The 19,234-nt window shown below is 45.7% G+C and overlaps 1 protein-coding gene and 1 long non-coding RNA gene across 6 annotated transcripts in view; both read left to right on the top strand.

The window, feature by feature from the left end:
• The first annotated feature begins 3,228 nt into the window (after positions 1 to 3,228).
• On the top strand, positions 3,229 to 7,685 carry LOC121233752. Of its 2 annotated transcripts, none has more exons than XR_005933850.1 (2): positions 3,229 to 7,054; positions 7,513 to 7,685. It is a non-coding gene; the product is annotated as an uncharacterized LOC121233752 (long non-coding RNA). The 2 variants fall into 2 exon arrangements; XR_005933849.1 differs by having other exon boundaries at positions 3,229 to 7,059.
• Positions 7,686 to 11,165: 3,480 nt separating this feature from the next.
• Positions 11,166 to 19,234, top strand: part of COQ8A (coenzyme Q8A) — a 48,662-nt gene continuing 40,593 nt past the window's right edge. Inside the window, exon 1 of one of the 4 annotated variants that reach the window (XM_030035161.2) lies at positions 11,166 to 11,231. The gene's annotated coding sequence lies outside the window, so the exon portion shown is untranslated. Of the gene's footprint in view, positions 11,232 to 11,271; positions 11,378 to 12,161; positions 12,184 to 19,234 lie in introns of those variants that run through there. The other 3 variants (XM_041128433.1, XM_030035163.2, XM_030035164.2) reach the window with 3 other exon arrangements.

Here is a 19,234-nt window from a genome sequence, read left to right as displayed (position 1 = left end):
TAGGTACTTCCAGTTAATCACACAGTGCGTTTGCCTTCCTCTTCCTTGTAACTCAAATTGCATTTTGGTTTAAATTGAATATATAGTTAAGTTTTCTTTCTTGTTTCCCTCAGTCCCTGGTCTCCCTGTTTCTGCATTAGAGATGCTCCTTGGCAGCCACGGGAGGGCAGTAATTCTATATGGAGAAGTACCAGCCATTTTAGAGTACTGTGCTGTATGCCCTTTGTTTTTCAGTGAGACTGAAGGCCCTGGAGTCTCCCTCATGGCAGGGAGAAAGCAGGCACCCTACACCCCAGCATGGCTACAGTTTTGGCACAGCACAGGAGAGGTTTTGAGTGAGAGTGAGCTCACACTGTGCCAGAATCCGTTTAAAACCAGCTGGTTTCAATGTGATGCCATGTTCAGCACTGCAGCTCTGGGTGAGGTGCTGCTGTTACATTGCGTGCTCCATTTTGTTTGGGTCCCTCCCTATTTATTTATGTATTTTTTTAAAGCATTCAGCCCTAGTTTCAGTCCTACAACAACTAAGCATAAGTCAGGGACTCCTCCAGACATCACTAAATTAGATTTTCTTCTGAGCATCTTCAAGAAGCAAAGGAACAATTATACTTACTGCTTCATCATTCCTCTTCTCACTTGCAGTCTCCTGTCCCAGCAGGTCTTGCTAATCTGGAGGAAAAAAAAGAGCATGCTGCTGTCATTCCAGCTCTTGTCACTGGGGAATCTAGGGTCTAGCTAGATCATGTTGTCTGTGTCCTCAGGAGTACCAGGGGCTATCTAGTTTTCTTTAACCCAGTTGTTTTATAAGGAAGAAGCCTGGACAAATGTGATATCTTTGCCAGAACTTCTCCTACCACGCTGTTCATATGCCCCCTAACACACTGTTATCCCTCATTGAATTTATCCTTGCTTCCCCTGCCACCAGTAAGGTAAAGTGATCTGAGCTGTTCCCATTCTACAAATGGGAAACAGAGCAAGAGTAAGAGAGTAAATGCTGGGTTTAAGCTTGGTTACATAAGAAAGATCTGCCCACATCAGATCAGGGCATCAAACATGATCACACAAGTCACTATAATTTCTTTTACATCTGCCGTTTGCAGCAGGTTTGTTGTCGCTCATCTTTTCCCACTAAATTCAAGACATTTGTCCTGAGCAATCAAGCAGTTAAGTGAATATGAACTGTTATCTTCTTTGTGCGACACATTTGTTTGACAGGTGCCCAAGAGCACAATTTGGGAGGTGTTGGGGCTCAGCACTATTTATGGCTCAGTATTAAAAAGATATAAATAACTAGAGACTTTGAAGTAGAACTAACTAAACTCCTTTATATAGAAACCTGGGACAGGTACAGGGCCAAGTAGCTGGAATGGAAGTTTTCCAAAGCTGGGAACTGTGTGAGTCCTATCAAATGCAGCCTGAACTAAGTGACAGCTCCCAAGGCCAATTTGGGATTAGGTCTGTGCAGAAATAAATGGTGTGAAGCCTGGCACTCCTGAACTGCCTTGCAGGGCCTGAAGAATCAGAAGGGGGCAGAGTAGGAAAAGCATTAGGCCTATTTTTTCCTGTATCACTGGTTTCTATGATTTCAGGGAGACCTTGCTCACCCTGGTATAAAACATGACTAACTCCACAGCTAACTTGCATTTAAGCAGACTAGGAACAGTATAAAAAGTGTGAGAGCAAGCGTGGAAAACTGATCCAACCTTTTAACTTGCACTATGCCATCTTCAATCTTTACAAAGCTAAATATAAGCAATTACAATTCTCCCTCACTTGGTAGAGCTTCATCTATTTATGAAAGAATCTGAGCCTTCCTTCAAAACTGGTGTAAGACAAGCAAGATCCCTAGAGCTGAAGGTAGGTATTCAGGATTATTTTTAAAGCTACCTATCCACAGCTTTGATGTACCAACAGACAGGTAGTGGCAATAAAATGCCAGTAGCCTTAACAGAATTATTCCAACAGGAACATCCTCCTCCATCATCATGCCAGAAAAGACATGCCCTCTCTGTAAGCGCCTACCAAATACAGCCTTTCTAATGTTTCAAGAAGTTCAAATTTGAGCTACTTTTGTTCTTCAAATATTGTGCTAATAGTTAAGTCTTCCAGAGTGTTATGTGCAGGTGTTAAAAGGCATGAAAACTGTTTGACTCTTCTTTAATAAGGAAAAAAAAAAATCTGATTTTTGTCCCTACGTGATTTGAGTGGGCAAGCTAAGAACTGAAATGGCAAACACACTGAATGATTTCAGACAGCTCATCAAGCTGCCAATTCTAACTCTAGGTTGTGCAGAAAACTAATGGGGAATAGAAATAGTGTTTGGCTATAGAGGCTGAGCTGTGGCTGGTCAGCCTAGGGAAGAATACAAGGCTAGAAAAACCAAAACATACCTGAGGCATGGGTTAGGCTTACAAAGAGGAGTGGGGTGCTGGCTTCTCTAAAGGCACTTGGCATGTAAAGGCTTAGGTCACCTTCTTTGCTACCATTGTGCATGTGCAGGCTTTTTGGCGCTGTCATGAAATAGGAGTGTCGCTGCAGAGAAGAACAGCGAGAACATCAGTCTTCCAGGAAAGGAACCATGTTTCCTATGCTTTGAATGCAGGCCACCAGTTGAACTGAAGCAACAGTTGTTGAAGTCTGTGGAGTGGATGGCACAGGATGTAGTCATTGTCCACGCTTCACCATTAGACACTGTATCTAGTGGGACTGCTGAAGGAAAGGGACATCTTTGTGCTCCCACCTTGGGCTCCTCCAGGCTAGAAATCTTCTTGGAAGCATCTGGGAGTTGATGGGAGAGTGAACCTGTACTGCTGGTTCTTGGCACCACTGTGCCTGAAGGCAAGCTCTTTTCCCTGCACACAGCTACAGAACATGTTGAAATTACTCTGCTGTGCTTCCACTGAGGCTTTCCAAGTACTTTAGGCATTGGGCTTCAAGAGCACGACAGAGCAGGAGAGTGCCATTAGCCTATTATACAGATAGGAGTTGAATAATTTGCTCAGGGTCAAATGAAGAGCTTAACCTGGATGTCTGGACCATCTCTTGATCATTCATTCTTTCCAGAGGCTTGTATTAACTGCTGGCATCTTCCTCTTAGCTGCACTCAGATACGTGTCAGTCAGAATGTTCTGCCACCAATTGATCTCTCTCTCCAGGTATGCAGACGCAGATGTAGATACTAGAGGTCAGATTATGCAGTCCTTTTCAACTGACCTCAGGAATTGGATCGATAGCTACAGCAAAGCAGAAAAAGGGTCAGTCAGCATCCAAAGGTAGCAATGATTCTGCTTTCCCCCTAGACTGACTGCTAGAAGTAAATTGTCAGGACTATCTGTGAATCACCTTTAGGCAAGTGGATGGAGCTTATGAGTTTGTCCATTTGCCACAGAGGCACTCAGAAAAACTCCGCAGCTTTCCCTGTCTCCCTCCCACACCTTGCTGTGTTTTGGAACAGCGAGACAAGATGCCAGGAAGCCAGAACAAGGACTGGGTCTCAGGGCAGTGAAAGAAAACACGGTGTCTTGGGGCAAGGTCTCTCACTGCTCTCCAGCTATGTGACACATGGCAATGCCGTGCCAAAAGTTGGGGCCAATGGCTGAGTTTGGCAGCACACTTTACCATTAGCCAGCAAGGCAACCTATGGTGACTAGTGTTAATTCTTAGTTCCAGTAAAGTGTTCAGAAACAGCCCTGTTTCTCCCATATTCTCTGGCTCCAGCCCACCTTCCCGTTTAGAACAACTCTGCACAAACTGTTCCAGATAAGCCTTCTGTCCTTTGTAAAAGGCTCTTTAGCGTGGCTAAATGCAGGCAAAGGACTTGCTTCTGTTTGCCTAGCTTCAAAATTAATTTGTCATATTTACTCAGGGGGTGAATGGCTTCACTAGTTATCATCTGTAAAGTGAATCCTGGCTGGAAGCTACAAAGAACTGAGCCTTTCCACTATGCCTGCGCAGAATCGATTGAGGTACGTGTAATCAATCAGGTGGCAAGAGGAGAGGGCAAAGCATTCACCAAACTATGCAAGCAAATGCAATTTACAATGAAGAGAAACAACCATCTGTCTAGCCCAGAGATAAAGAAGAATTACAGACTGAATAATGTTTAACCGAATCTCTCAGACCTGGGGAGAAACAGAAATACCCTATTCTTGAGGCACACAGCTGCTAATCAGACTGCTACACTCTTCAACTTCATCTCATCCAAAATGGCTTTGCTCAATACCCATAAAAAGCACTGTTGTGCAACAGAATTTGAACAGGCAAGCATGATACTGTGAATGTTTTACTCCATTCATTGCTAAGGTGGCGGGGGCAAGGTGCCTGTCCTTGCCCTACACTGTCCCACACGCTATTCAAAGACAAGGACTGGTATCACTTTCTTCCATTTAGTGCTTCTATCTGCAGCCTCTCCACCTGGCACTGTCCTTCTCCCAACATACTCCACCCCCACGGGCTTGTCTCCAATTTTCCAAAGCACCTGGTACCCACCTGGCACCCATGTGGCAAAGTTTGGAGGGAGTGGTGGTGGCATAAGCAACAGCCGAGCGTGGCACAAGCCACAGCCAAGCGTGGCACGGTAGCGTATGCATGGTGTGCTGCACAACTTTTTCTGGCAATCCTCTGTCAGTAATGAACATGTTTGTAGCTTGGGCTTGTTGTGGCTTGTTACCACCTCATCCAGAGAATAATACCTAGTTTTGTTTTCTTTCATAACCTAAAGAGAGAAAAAAATCCATGTACCTATATGTAAATTTCCAGTTTGTGAGAATGTATTTGCAACACTTCTTTACCCTCAGGTGGAAAGAAAATCATGTTATCCAGCCCACTGAGCAGGTGTGTGTGGAGGGCAGGGGCAAACCCTGGTGAAAGGTAATGAGGCTGTGATCTGCCTCACATCCCTGAGAAGAGAAATCCAGGTGAGTACCATCTAAAATGCCTAAAATGCTACCTTTTCTTCAAATAATTATTAGAGATAACCCCAGCATTGGTGGGCCTGCACCCACCTCCTATTAAGAGTTCAGTCCTGTATTGTCTATGCCCTGGAGCTATATAGCACAAGCCACAGATAACCTGTCCAGAGCCACTGCTGTCTGTTCTGGATAGATAATAGCAGGAGACAAGAAATGCTCGAGTCTTAAGCTCTGCTACCAATGCTGGCCTCCCAGGTCTCTGTTGGTCTCTTCCCTGCAGACCCACAGAGGAGATAAATCACCTCTGTGGTCTGACACCCTTCACTCTTCCTTCCCCAAAGTGGCCCCTCTCTGGGTGACACGGAATGGGCGAGTGGTATGAGCAGGGGCATGGAGAGGCACCTGTGAAGGTAGCTTTCTCAGCAAGGCAAAACCTAGGGGCCCAAGGGAAGGTTTTTGTGACTTCTTCCCCCTCCTTTTTTTCAGCTAGGGGATAAGGCAGCCCTTCAGCAGTCCTCTCCCCTCCACAGAACCTGACAGCCACCTCTGCCTACCTCCTCCCAGCCAGGGGGCTCGGGGCCTTCCAGCAGCCCCACTGGCTTTCCCTGCCCTCTCCAGCTGTGGAGAGCAAGGCTGCTCGCCGAGAGCCCCAGAAGGAAAATGGGGGTGGAAATCATGAAATACCTGTTCTGCTCCCTGCATTGTGCCTTCCTCTTGGACAGAAAACATTCATCTCGAGAACTGCCACACTGTCTCCTTCTGACAGCACTAAATCATCTTAAAAATAAAGTGCTCACTAACTGAAATGGAGCCTTGTCTCCATCCCTTTGCAGTGAGGGGAGAGAGAAAGGAAGGAGAAGTGCAAAGAATGCCCAAGTGCTTTGGGATGAAAATACATAGTTCAGGAATCAGAGCAGCCCTAAGCATTACAAAAATAGCTCATCATTTGGATCCTATGATGATACTGGATGTGCATCTAGCACTGAGTCAGAGAGATCTCATTTCTTTACAAGGCTGTTGCTCTCATTCTTGGCCATAAAGCCATGTAAATAACATATGGTACAAACAGCGTCACTGAAACCTGCCAAAGTTTTGAAATACCTACAAGTTAACTACTAAAACCAAGCCACCTGTCCAGTGACTTCTACTTGAGCTGTTCCAGTTCATCATCCCTATATTATTATAATATGTTGATGGAACACCATAAAGGTACGTAGTCAGATAAGACATTCCTCCTGCCCTGAAGAAATTACCCTCTAAAGAAGATGAGCGCACACAAGGCAAAACCCCTCAAGAGGTAGCTTATCTGAGCCTCAGCGGTTGCTTGGAGAAGGAGGACTGACGGAAACATTTCCAGAGCAGCTTCTGCTTTGTGGTTAGCTGTGTGAACATGGGAGAAGGATGGTGACGTGTATTTTATTGTGGTTGGAGAAACAGCTTGGGCCTGTCCTATGCAAGAGGATTTCTGAGAGTTCTCTGAATAGCCTGGATACTTGTCAACCTAATGACATAACCAATAGCTGCTTAATTGAGACTCTATTAACTCTTTTTTTCTGCAGGTTAGTTGTCTGGCTACTAATTTCCTGTTGCAATGGGTCCCTTCTTACTGCAGGGCCCAAAGATCCTTCCAGGCTCTGGTTCTCTAACTGTTTCTGTAGAAGTTTAGCCACTCTGGTCTGTTCCTCTCTATGCTCCTCTCTGGGAACTTGGCCCACTTGGTAGGAGGCTTTAAAGAAGCCAGCTTTCACTGGGTTCTTCCGAGCAGTCAGCATCAGAACTGGCAGAGCTTTTCTTGGGTGTTCCCTGGCACCCTGTAAATGGTGAGCTGCTAGGTGGCGAGCGAACAGAATCCTCTCAGAAAACAGCAAAGAGGAGAAGGAAAGCAACCCCACCCAAAGGCTGAGAGTGACCCTGCTGGAAGTCACAAAGACCCCTGGACTCACTCTTCCTCATGCCCCTCTTGCTGCTTCTACCCCAGACGTGCAGGAGAGCTGTTTATGCACCTCATGAAATTGCATCATTAAGCCCTTCATTACGTAAGCATCAACAGGCAATATGAGGTGAAGATATGATGGCACAGCTAAAGCATCTGCTATGGAGTCAGGACTTCCAGCTGCTATATCAAGCTTTCCCACTGACCTGGGGTAAGGTACTGACCTCTCTCTGACTTGCAAAATAAGGATATTTGGAGAATTAAATAATCTTCAACAAACCGTTTTAACATCAGTAGAGAGAAGGCTCTGGGGAACTGTGACTCATTATCAGTTATAATTCAAATTTATTATAATTTCCATTATATTTATATATTATATCTATTATGAGGATAGTTATATCATTATAGTATTTATATCTGTCTTGTAATTTATATTATTATAAAAACATTTACCATACTTTTATTATAATTCAATAAATTATTTGTATAATCCTCATAGGTGTAACATTCTTGCTAGAAATGCTCATGTTTCTGGATAAGGCAGCAAGAATGTTGAAATTTGACCGAACAGAACACTAGTGAACAAGATGTAAAAAGCAAATGACAGTTACGGTGCCAAAGATGTGTTGTGGCTGATTTCTTAATAACGTTCACTTCTTGTTCTTACAGGTAATCAAGAGACTCCTCAAAATCTGGGAAGCTGCTTTTTCACAGGACTGCTCTGGCTTGCTCTCTAAATTCAGATCTGCACTGCACAGATCTGCAAAAGAATGCAGGCATATAGCACAAAAATTACATGAGATTTAGACACTGAAGTAAAAACTTAACCCGAAACAATCTCATTCTGTTGTCACATCATACTGGAGGCACTAAGGCATCAATGGATGCCAACATTTAGATTTTTACGTAGAAGTTTCCTAGGTTTCTTCTCTCTAGCCCACTTGGAAGGGCTTTATCTGGCAAGTGTTTGCATAGCATGTTTAGCAGATCAGCTCCTACACAAACTCTGACAGTTGATTCAAAGCATGGATGAAACAGGTGTCACAGCTGTTTTACCTACAATCTTTTGGTGGAAGGCACAAAACCAGAATGGGGCTGCCTGGGCTGATCCCCACAGGATTCACGTCCACGTCTCCTGCCTTTGAACAAGGCACAGTTTGCTCAAGGCCAGACTGTAAATTTGTCTGGGATTTGGAAAGGATGGGGGAGCGCTCCATTCTCATTTCCTCTTGCTGAGCTTTCCCACTGTGTAGAGCACAGTAATAAATAATAATAAGAAGAATATGAATAAGGCTGGAGAAAGGAGAATGCAAGAGCATGCATAACGATTAGGGTCCTGATGTGAGGGTGGAGTGCTGTAAGTCTTCACAAACAGAGAGGGAACCTGAATTTGGACAAAGCCCATGGGAACTGCTAACCATGAGGCTGTTAACATAAAATTTCTGAAGAAAAGGATGAGTCCCTGGTCCATTTTTGAACCACAGCATTCTGCCCCTTCTTTTGTCCAGGGTTCAGGGGTGTAAATCTCATAATTGGTAGCACTAAACCAATCCCAAGTATTGACAGTATTTTTTCTCTTTTACTGTTTTTCCCCAGTTTACAGGGAGATCTTGCACAGCTTCTGCCATGGAACAATTCTCCCAGTGCTTTACATATACCGTGTTCAAATTTTTATTTAGGATTGTGGACACAGTTAGGCAACCATCCCCACAAAAGTTAGCCTCTGGATTCTGGACTGTGAGTCCTGGGTGTGCTGCCCCTATTCCCCTCAAGGACTAAAAAGTAACAAAAAAGGACATTAAGTATCTTCTCCTAGCAGCTTCAGTCCCACTTTCAATCCTACCTCTTTGCATTCCAAATCGGGTGGGAAAACAGACACTTCTTTAGTCTAAGTATAGAAAGAACTAGCCTTGCACTCAAAGGGGTCTTTTAAGGCTGTAGAAAGCCTGGCAACAGAAGGTGTGATGCAAATTGAACAGCAGTGGCAGAAATACCCAATGGTTTACTACGTGGGAATAAAGGGAACCTGCCAGGCCTGTCTTTGAAAGATGGGGAGAGCTTTATCCCGTGCTTGTTCTGCCTACATCTCAAACTATGACAGCGTGCTCATGCAGAAACCCATGCAGTTCTCCATGCTCAGCACAGTGAGTAAGACATATTTCACAATTAATGCCGAGCTGACGCATGCAAAGTGATGTTACACAGAAACTTAGAACTGACATCCAAATTCAGCACAGGAATAGATAAAAGAATGTCCTTAGAAAAGACATGTGAAACATATCTCTTTCCAGATGAAGGTAAAGATGATCTTTCCTTTCTCTAAAGTAGTACAGAATTAACTACAAACCGAACAATTAATTCATATGCATTTTTGGAGGTGTCAGTATTGAAATTAAGAAAATTAGACTTTTTTTGACAAAAATTTTCAAGGCTGGTATCTTATTGCAGCCATGTTTTTGCATCATCTAACACATCCAGTCTCCACCCCATTCTCAAACATGAAAGTGTCATGTTTGGCCTTTCCATTTCAGATATATTGTGCCTATGCACAGCCTGTGTGTAGAGCAATTAAGTCAATAATGTGTCTTCCCCAGGGAATTGTTTTTTTTAACCTTTCAAGTTCAAATCTAGCCTTTCTAGTACTGACTGAGGCTTGCTTCCAATTGGATAATGTCTGGGTGATGAGTTTTACTAAATCTATTTGTAGCTGTCTGTTCAGTGTCTAGCAGAGACGTTCTCATGGCTTACCTGGGAATCCAAGTGGGGCTTGGGTGGGAAGCACATTTTTTTTTTTTTTTTTAAAAAGATGAAGGAATATATGTAATATTTGAACAATATTTTGTGTGTTCATAAATACTAGCCAAATAACCCTTGGTATGAGCAGCTGGAGATAAGGGATATAATTATCCCCCTCTATAGCACGGGGGAAGTTTGGCACTAGCAGGTTGGCGATAATATCCACCAACGTGCTGCATCGAGTTAACCCCCTACACTCACTTATAGCAGACCATTTATCCAGTTTCCTTCTTCACAAATCCACAGCACCCGCAGCTCCTACTGACTTTGATATAGGTCCTTCAGTGTGGATTTAAGTGCTCAATTCAAGCTACTAGCTGAAAAGGTTGGCCAAAACAAGCAATTGACAATGCTGAAATTAAAGCTTGGGGCTGTTTGTTGGTCACTCCTATAAGCTACGCTACAACTAGAGGAGAATTACGAATCCTGTTTGTTGTAAGAAGAAATGAACTATTTAATCTCCAAACCTCATCCAAAGGTACTCCTGCACTAATGCAGCCATGTGGCAAATGCACCATAAAGAACGTATTGTTATTTTTCAGACAGGAAAGTTGCTGACAGAGACAGGCGCTTACCAGAACATCCAGAAAAGCACAGAGCTAGCTGTTATTATCAGCCCCTTGCAGCATCTGTGAGACACCACATCGCTGGAATCAACCTGTAGGAAACGACGCGCTGTTTTTCCTTCCAACACGTATATGAGCATGCAATTTCAAACACATGCGTGAGCAGTACCAACGGCGATTTTAAGCCAACGCTTCGAAAAAAACCACAGTGGCATCCACCTACAAAGGTTTCTCGGTCACGGAGCGCCACAAAATGGAGCTGCACCCTTCGCTTAGCGTTTGCCTGGAGCCTGCTGGGCACAGGGCTCCTCTGCATCTCCCCGTGTCCATTAACGTCCCCGGAGGGCTGGCGGGACTGCCCGAGCAGTGACACCCCCCCCCCTTCTCCCCGGGCCCTCCTGAGGCGCGGGGTACCAGCGCTGCCTACCCCCGTCCTTTCCCCGCCGAGGCACCGACCTCCCCCGCCCGGCCCGGGGGCCGCCCCGCCACCCCTGACCGAACTCCCCACCCGGCCCGCTCCCCGCTCGTTACAGGAGCCCCCCCGCCCTCGGCCCGGAGGAAGCCGGCCCACCACTGAGAGGAGGCGGCCGTGGCGAGGCTGCAGGGCTCCCCCGCGATGCCGGCGGGTCCCCGAGCGCCGCCCGCCCCACACGCACCTCACGCCTCGCCTGCCCTCGCCGCCCCCCCAACCCCCGCCCAACGGCCGCCGCCGCCGCCGCCGCCGCCGCACGGACCTCACGGGCCTCACGTCCCCCTGCTGCCGCCGCGCGCGCCGCGCCGGCACCCCTCCCCGCCCCTCATTGGCCGGCGCTCCGCCCGAGCCCTCCTGCCATTGGCGAGGGCGCGGGGTGCACGGGCTCGGCACGCTCCTCGGCGGCGGTTCCGCCGCGGTAAGGGGAGGGGCCGGCGGGGGAGCCAATGGGAGCGCCGCGGGGGCGGGGCGCGAGGCCGGGCCTCGGCCAGGGGCGGCCGGGGCGGTAAACAAGCGCGCGGGCCCGGGCGGCGGGCGCGGAGCGGGGCGGACAGGTGAGCGCGGCGGCGGCGGCGCGAAGGGCTGAAGGCAGTGCGAGGCGGTGGTGGCTGCCGCCGCTGGGCTGTGTCGGTCTGGGCGCGAAGTCTGGGGTACGGGGAGCGGCCACAGCGGCGGAGGGGAAGCGGCTGCCGGGTACCCGGTAATGCGGCGCGACGCGATGGAGCGGTGCGGTGCGGTGCGGGAGGGGAGGTGGGCGGCGGCGCCGCCGCTGCCGCGGGGAGGACGCCCGTGCCCGGCGTGGAGGGGGGGGGGGGGGGGGAGTCCGCCGCCCGGCCCCTGGGCCCGGGGGTCGCTCCGCCGGGGCCGCCGTTCCCCGGCCGAGGGGGGACGTGTGCGGGGTCCGGCGGGCAATGGCGGCGGCGTGCCGGCGGCTGCCCGAGCCCCGCGGGGCTGGACCCGGCCGGTGCCGCGGCCTTCTCCGCGCCCTTGCCGGGGCAGCGGCTGGGGGAGGCCGCGCCGCCCGTCGCCGCTGGCGGTGAGCAGCGGGGCCGCGCCGACACGCCGCCGGGTCCGGCCTCGGCGGGGTCGGGAGCCGGTCAGCGGGGTCTCCCCTTCGGCTGCCCTGGCGACTGACCGAGCGGTCCGGGGCGCGCTCGGGCCCTCGTCGCCGTGGCCGGTTGCCCGAGGCGGGTTGCCTGCGAGCCGGGCCTTGCGGCAGGGCCGGGTCCGGCCCCGCAGCCCTGTCAGCCCGGGGCGGGGGGGGGGGGGGGGGTGGCTGTCTGCCCGCCCGGGCAGGTGCGCAGGGTGTCCTGTACGTTCGGCCTAAAATCGCTTAGGACAAAGGGTGGAAGTCTCCTCTGCCGCTCTGTAAGGTGTACATCTTGGCGCGGACATCACGGCGGAGAACGCGGGGTCTTGTCCGGTGCTGCGTGCGTGTCCGGGCTGCTCTGGTTTAGGACCTGGCTTCCCTCTGTCGCTGGGACCGTGCTGCGCGTCTGGTTGAAGGTGGGCGTCAAATAAATCTGTTGGCTGTTTTGAGCTCGCTTGTGGCTGAAATGGGGGGAGAGAAACCGTGAGGTCCCTGGCGCCGGAGGAAATAATCTTACTTTTCACAAGCCAACAGGCTTGTGGAGTCTATGTAACATAGTGAACAGGAGCTAATGGGGAGATAACTGGGTTTTAAACAGGCGCTGAACAGACTACCTATAAAAAACTACAGATACAAAAGTTTGGCTTGTATAATGTTGCTTTTGTAGTTACTGACCATCCTAATTTTTGCAGAACTGTATCTTGTGTAATAACGCTATTTCTGATACCCCACCACTCTCATGTCCCACCCAGCAGGAATATAAGTGGGGAACTTCTCTTCTGCATTCCCCCCATGCAATGAAAAACCAAATTTTGGGGTCAGCACTATGAAAAATAAAGGAAGTTAGAAAGCTAATCCTTAAAAATGAAGCGGACTTTTTTTTTTTACTTAGTGCTTAGGGAAAGAAAAATGTGAGAGGAACTAAAAGATTCTTCTTTCCATAACTTAAAGTATTGCTTTTCTAAAAAGAATTAACCTAACAACTTCTGAACTTTGTTTCCTGAGTTGCTTGTCTTTAAATTAGTTTGCTTCATGGAACTGGGGTGTAGTCTTTGAGCATATGCAGAATAATTCTTAGCACCATGTACAGAAGGATAATGGCCAAAGTCAATAGTAGTTCAGTAAAAGACTTCTCAAGGGATTCAGAAATTGCTCCGAGTTAAAGGCTGAAAGCAGGTTGGTATTTAAACAGAATATTGGTGGTCTTGTCTTTCTCTGCCATGTAACAAGAATTTGTCTCTCTCTCGTAATATCATCAGAAGGAAAAGTTTAGCTGCAGTTCATGTCTTACCAGTCTGCGTGCTCTTAGACCAGGAGATTTATTTCTGTATTTTGTAAATGCTTTTTCTGTGCTGTTAGTTAGCAGTGACCTTGGTAACCTTGAATAAGATATGCTTAGAATAAACAGTTGTATGTTGTCCAGCCTTACTCAAGAGGGGGGGAAAAAAATAGGTGACCTGCTGTGCTGTGACAGTGTCTCCCTTTCAAAAATAAAGCAGTGTGATAAGTAGAAGAAAAGGTCAGAAGATGTGGAGAATTCCCTTACATGTTTACTGTCTGAGTGTTGATCACCTTGTTGCATTGCTGTCAAGGAGAATTCTGTGCTATGCAATGCAGCTCTGGTTATTTCATTTGTGATATTTAGCTCAGGTTAATAATAGCTCATATTGCATCCATGCAGCAAGAACAGAACTTTTTTTGGCTTCTAGTCCTCCAGTAGTCCTTTTACAGGCAAGTGGTGGTCTGGTGTTTCACGCCCCGTTTGTCAAGCTGTATTATTTTTCTAGAAACTGAGAGGGATGAGGGACAGCAGCTGAATTCCTGTTTTTTAATTTCCCTCGTGTTGAACTGGTTCATTGGTTACAGAGGTTTTTTTGGTTGGGTGTTTTGTTTGGTTTTTTTTGGTAGGTGAAGATTGGTTTGGTTTTCCTGTGTGGGTTTTTTTTTTTGTTGTTTTAACAAGGATGCTAGGGGTGGCGTGTGTCTCGCGGTCTTTTATCTTGTGTGTCAGTGTGCATGGTATAACTTGCTTGGTCCAGCTGGCTTGCTAAATGCCTCTCAGGGCTTGGCTTGATGCATGAATAAGCATTTCTCTTATTCCTTAAATCTGTCTGTACTTGAGGGTGAACAGTTCAGCTTAGGATGAAGGTAGTGAGTCTGAAGCAGTATTTAGGTATCATATCTCCTGTTTGTATGTAGGTCTCCTGGTTTTCTCCCTCTAAAACTGTTTAAGAAAGGAGCCTGGAAGAGGAGGCTTTTTGGCTTATTGAGCTGTGTATTCTGGGGCAGAGCATCTCTATAAGAGTAGCTTCTCTCTCAACTTGTTTTATGAAAGTACTTAAAGTGCTGCTGGCTTTCTGAGTGCGTGCTTTCCTTCAGTACCTGAAGAAGAAAATGAGTTATTCTCATGTGGAGCCAAAATGCAAGCTAACAGTAAGGCACAGTAGTTTGAGGGAGGGGGGGTCAGTCAGTGTCTGCTTTCCCACCCAGCAGTGAAAGCTAATTTTATTGACACATGACTATTTTTAGATTCAAAGATGCTCTCAATTTTTTAGATGCCACTTGTTTTCTCTGCCCCCCCCTCCTCCCCCCCGCTGTATAGACGGCAAAATTAAACCAATCTAAGCTGGTGACAAAGACCAAGAAATAACAGGATATACAAGTTTTGCCCTTTCGTTGCACAGTTGTGTTTCTGCACTTTATTTTAATGGCTTTTGTGTTTTGTCAGTCAGTAGAGGTGTAGAGCTAAATGAAGCATGTTAAATTCCCAGTTATTCAGCATCTGAAGTGTTCTGTGTGCTTTTCACAGCGTAGGAAATAACACTAGTTGCTCTGAAAAACTTAGCTGTCAGTCTGTAGAGTTGGCTTCTAGAAACTACAAATTCATATGTCTGCTTAAACGAGTCTGCACACATAGAGTTAAAACATAGGTGTTTTTTTGTTGGTTTTTATTTTTTTTTTTTTCTGGAAACTGCATAAGGCCATGTCTTTTTCTTAAAGACTATGTAGATTCTGTATGTAGAGACACCGTGAAAGATGATCTGCTTGTCGTCTGGGTGGTCCTAGAGCTGTTTTGTGTTGTGCAGGTGATAGCTTCCCCTTACTAAGTTCTCTTACCGTGTTTGTTTTTCCTCTGCAGTTCGTCCCGGTTTTCTGTGTAGATTAGATCTTTATGTAGTCCCTTTCATTGCTATTCATGTCTCCTTTTTAACCAGTTGCACACCTTGTTTTTTCTGGATGTGCTGAACAAATGTAATAGAGAAGGGCTTGATGTAGTATTCTGAAATGTCACAGCTCTTCTGCTCTCTGAATTGTGCCATTTGGGAGTATTAAATCCTCATCTTAGTTTGATATGGTCAAAGTGCTCATCAAGAGAATAACCAGGACTAGGAAAGAGATGGAAGGGAGAATGACTGGGCAGTAAGCTGCAAGTGGATAGAGTGTTTCTTTTAGAGAACTCTTCTAAAATTGGTAAGCCTAGAATTTTATATTGCATAGCAAAGCTTTGTGGAGTATGGTCATTTAGAAGTTGCTTTGGGAGGTTTGGGATTTTGAAAGGTGACTATATAAACTGCTTAAAACTTTGGAACAAGCAATATGTTTATTCTATCTTATCTAGAATCTGATTTCATAAAATCTATACAGAGAGCGCATAAATAATTACAGATTCTGAATCAGGTGTGAGAGCTTGCAGATTAGGTTTAGTAGTAAGTTATGAGAAATATAAAGCTCATTACTCCTATTTACCCTAGTGTCAAAAATACCTATGTGTGGTGAGTAGGAACTGACACAACTTGCATGAGGCCCGTGACAGAGCTGTCTGCAGGAGCTGTAGGTTCTGACAGACCACATTCCCCTTCAGCACAGAGATCAATTTATGTCTTCTTGAAGTCTCCTTTTTTGCCTATGGTCCTCTTCTTGCATCCTATTTTTCCTCTTCTTACAGGGAGGTTTGGGCACAGCCAGGAAAAAGAAAACTCCTATAGCTGGGACCCTGGTATGTAAGGGGGCTATGAATAGACTAGGATGTGTTGTAAGTTACTAAATTTGAACTTAACCCTAGCTTTCAGGGCAAGGTTGAAAGTCATTGGATCTATATAGGTATATACGCCTGCAGGATCAATAGTGGGAGGCTGTGGTGTTTGACCTGCTGTTCACGATGATAACAGAAGGGTTACGCTCACCATGTGAGCAGAGGATGTGTGTATGCCACCTGGAGACACATGCTTGGGGTAGCTCTTTCTGACTTTGTAACGTAGTGACTCAGGACATAGCATGCATGGTTCTGTGCTGGTGTACAAAAACGATAATAAGCAAAATATCTTCTTACACCTGAGGAAGACAGAGGTACAGTACAGTTACAGGGTGTGTCTAGTTTTCTGGAAGCTTATAATTAGAAAGGTTCTGACTATAAAGCATTGCTGGTGTGGCATTTAATCATTTAAATATGACTGTTAACAATATACAGTTAAGATGGTCAGCAAACTGGATATAAATCCTTGTTTCTTTTTGCTCTGTAGGGGTGGATATTTACAGGACACTTAGGTATAGGCAGTGTGCTGTAAGGATCGGTGTACTCTTGAGAGAGCTGTGATTCTGTTCCCAACTCCATCACTGACATGCGGTGTAACTTTGGGTAGGTTACTTGTTCTCTTCTGTCTGAAGTAGAGAACTTTGATATCGGTCCCCTTTCTTTAGCTTTTTGAGATCTATGAGTGAAGAGTGATGTGTGTTTAAATGCAAGAGAAAGAGCTGCTATGCAAGAGAAAGAGCTGCTGTTTTTCTCAAAAATTTTGTCTTAAGTAATGGTGTATTTGTGTCTTAAGGAATCTGCACTTGTTTGTAAGGCATAGCTTTTTATCAGTTTCCAATTCCTAAATTGGACTCGGTGTGCTTTCAGAAAGTTAAAACTTCCAATAAAAACAATTACGACATAACAGTGTATGCCAAAAAAAAAAAATTAACTGCAAACTGATAACCTCCCTCATTTATACTTTGTACTCCAGTTCAGAGCATGAGACCAGTGGGGAGCTCTGTTGGTTCCCTGCGCAGAGCTTAATGGTGTGGAGCTGTGCATCAGGCAGGGACTGGCTCCCTGTGCATCAGAGAAGGAATTGAGCTTTGGTGGTCTCTTCTGTTCTAACTGGTGAAGTGACTTTGCGAGAGTGTAGAGCTGCTCTGCAAACCTGAGGGGAGATGTTTGTGACGTTTAGTTTTGGTTTGAAGTGCAATGTTTGGATTTGATCAGTGCAGAGCTTTAGTGTAACCTTTTTATAAATACTGCTGGTTGGAGTTGTTCCATATGGATGTGGGGGATTTGTCTTTTAAAGTGATGCTGTGTGTTAACACTGACAGAGGGACGATTTGAAACTAGTGAACTGTGCTTTTGTGTGAACTTGCCATAAACCCAAATAAAGGTGTAAATTCAGCTTATAGTGGTTCTGTTTCTTAAGTATATACTTCAAATATTGCATCTGCCCAAATCTCATATTAATCTGTGTGCTTTGTGGTCATGCTCTATTTTGATTTTAATATACTGTTGTCCTTGTTGCTGGATGAAGGATCCACATGCATGGGAAGTAACTTTTAGTCACAGAATTTATCAGAATTATTAATGTGATTAAAGTTACACTTGTGCCTGCAGCTTTTGAGCCATGTAGAGGATGCAGTGCAATGGCTTGTTCTAAGCACTGCCCAATGCATAAACAGAAAAAATCTCTTGTTTTTTCCTTGCCCTCTTACTCTTTCTCCCTTTTTTCTTGGTAACGTAAATAATACAGAGATAGGATGTTAGGTATAAATGTAACTCCGGACTGAAATATCTGCCCAACGGCCCAAATCTTTTTGCCCTGCAAATGAGGTAAATGGACCTTTTTTTAGTACCCCAACTGCAAATACTTAATTTGCAGGAGCAGGCGCAGAACTCATTTTTGGGGAAAAGCAAGTGAGCGGTAGCCTTAAAATCATAGTGACCGAGTCAGATCTACCTCAGTGTAGTGGGAAACAATGTGCGCCCGGCACAGAATTTATTAGTGTGTTGTGTCAAGATATATCAGAAGAGGAAATGGCCTGTGCTGAGGGAACGCGCTCTCCCACTAGGATCTTGATTGTGAATGAATTATTTCTAGATCCATGGCCAGGGTAGAAAGAGACTCTTAATTCCAGGCACGTGGGCTGTGACTATGCTTTTGCATGTCCCCAGACATTGTCCAGAAAGAAGTAAATAGAGCCGTCAGTCCAAAGCATTCACTTTGCATTGATGTATCTGTGCCTAAAATAAAGCAGACTGTGCTTACTTTTAAAGTGTCCAAGCATTCTTTTCACTCTTATGTTGTGTGTCAAGCCATTTACGGTGAAAATCATTCGTACTGGGTTTTGAACTAGCTGTCATTCGCCAAAAATGACTGCTAAGCCTTCTGAATTTTGGTGGAAAGATGCATTTGTTCTGCCAAGCAGCCCACTTTTATCAGTGCGTGTACTGCTGTTATAACGATTAGAGAATAAACGAGTTCCGCCTGCCCTTCAAAGGTGTTTGTCTTAAATGGCATTGGCAAACTGCTTTGTGCAAGGGTAGTTTTAAAGCAGCTTTCAGAGACTACTTGATGAATTCAGTTTAAGGAGGCTTGAGTCAAAGCCACAGGGCAGGACTCAAATACAGGAGTCTTTAGTTCTGTGGTAGCTCAGGGCTTTAAAGACATTTCTTTTGGAGCTGTAGTCTGTGGGAGATGTGGGGAGGGGGAGGAATGAAGGATAAGCAAGGTAGATCTTCAGTTTGATTTAGAGGATGATAGTAACTTTCTCCTTTTAAAATGCAGTTTCTGTGCCCTGCATGGTTAAAACTTGGGTCAGCTGCAACCCAAGGAATCCAGCTAATGAAAATATGTCTAGGCAGGGGCCTAGAAATCTGGTATCAAAGGAACTGGTGGGGAGGTGTGTGACAGAACTGAAAAAGGCCAAGAGTGAAAGGATCACGTGAAAGGGTTGGTATGGCAACACATGCAAAAAAGAAATGGAAAAATCTGTAAAAGATCAGTTACAGAACAGCTTAATGAATAATACTTATTTTGAAGTTAGTCTACTGCTGATTTATGGCCATGGAACAAATGTGCTGAGTACCTGGTCATTTGTATCTTGTTTGTGTTCTGTTCTTTATTTTTTTTCATACTGTTGCCACACTCACTCCGATGGTGTGGGTGGCTATAACACTGATTCCAGGGTTATAGTCCTTGTTTAGATACAACTAAGATAACAGTGATTGTGATAATGGATAATAGGAAGGGGGGGAAGGCATAGAGACTGTTTCCTTTGGAAGTGTGATATTTAATTATCTGCCTTACTACCTGTCCAGCCTAATATTTTTCCATTTTTGTCTCATTTATTTAAAAGAAAAGTTGGCGATAAAGGCGGCAGCTAAAACTTCTGCAGGCCTGAGAGGGTGTCCTGGTTTCAGCTGTGATAGAGTTAATT

This window comes from Aquila chrysaetos, chromosome 13 (assembly GCF_900496995.4).
Source record: "Aquila chrysaetos chrysaetos chromosome 13, bAquChr1.4, whole genome shotgun sequence".
In the NCBI taxonomy this organism is placed as follows: Eukaryota; Metazoa; Chordata; class Aves; order Accipitriformes; family Accipitridae; genus Aquila; species Aquila chrysaetos.
This window is presented reverse-complemented; position numbering and strand designations above follow the sequence as displayed.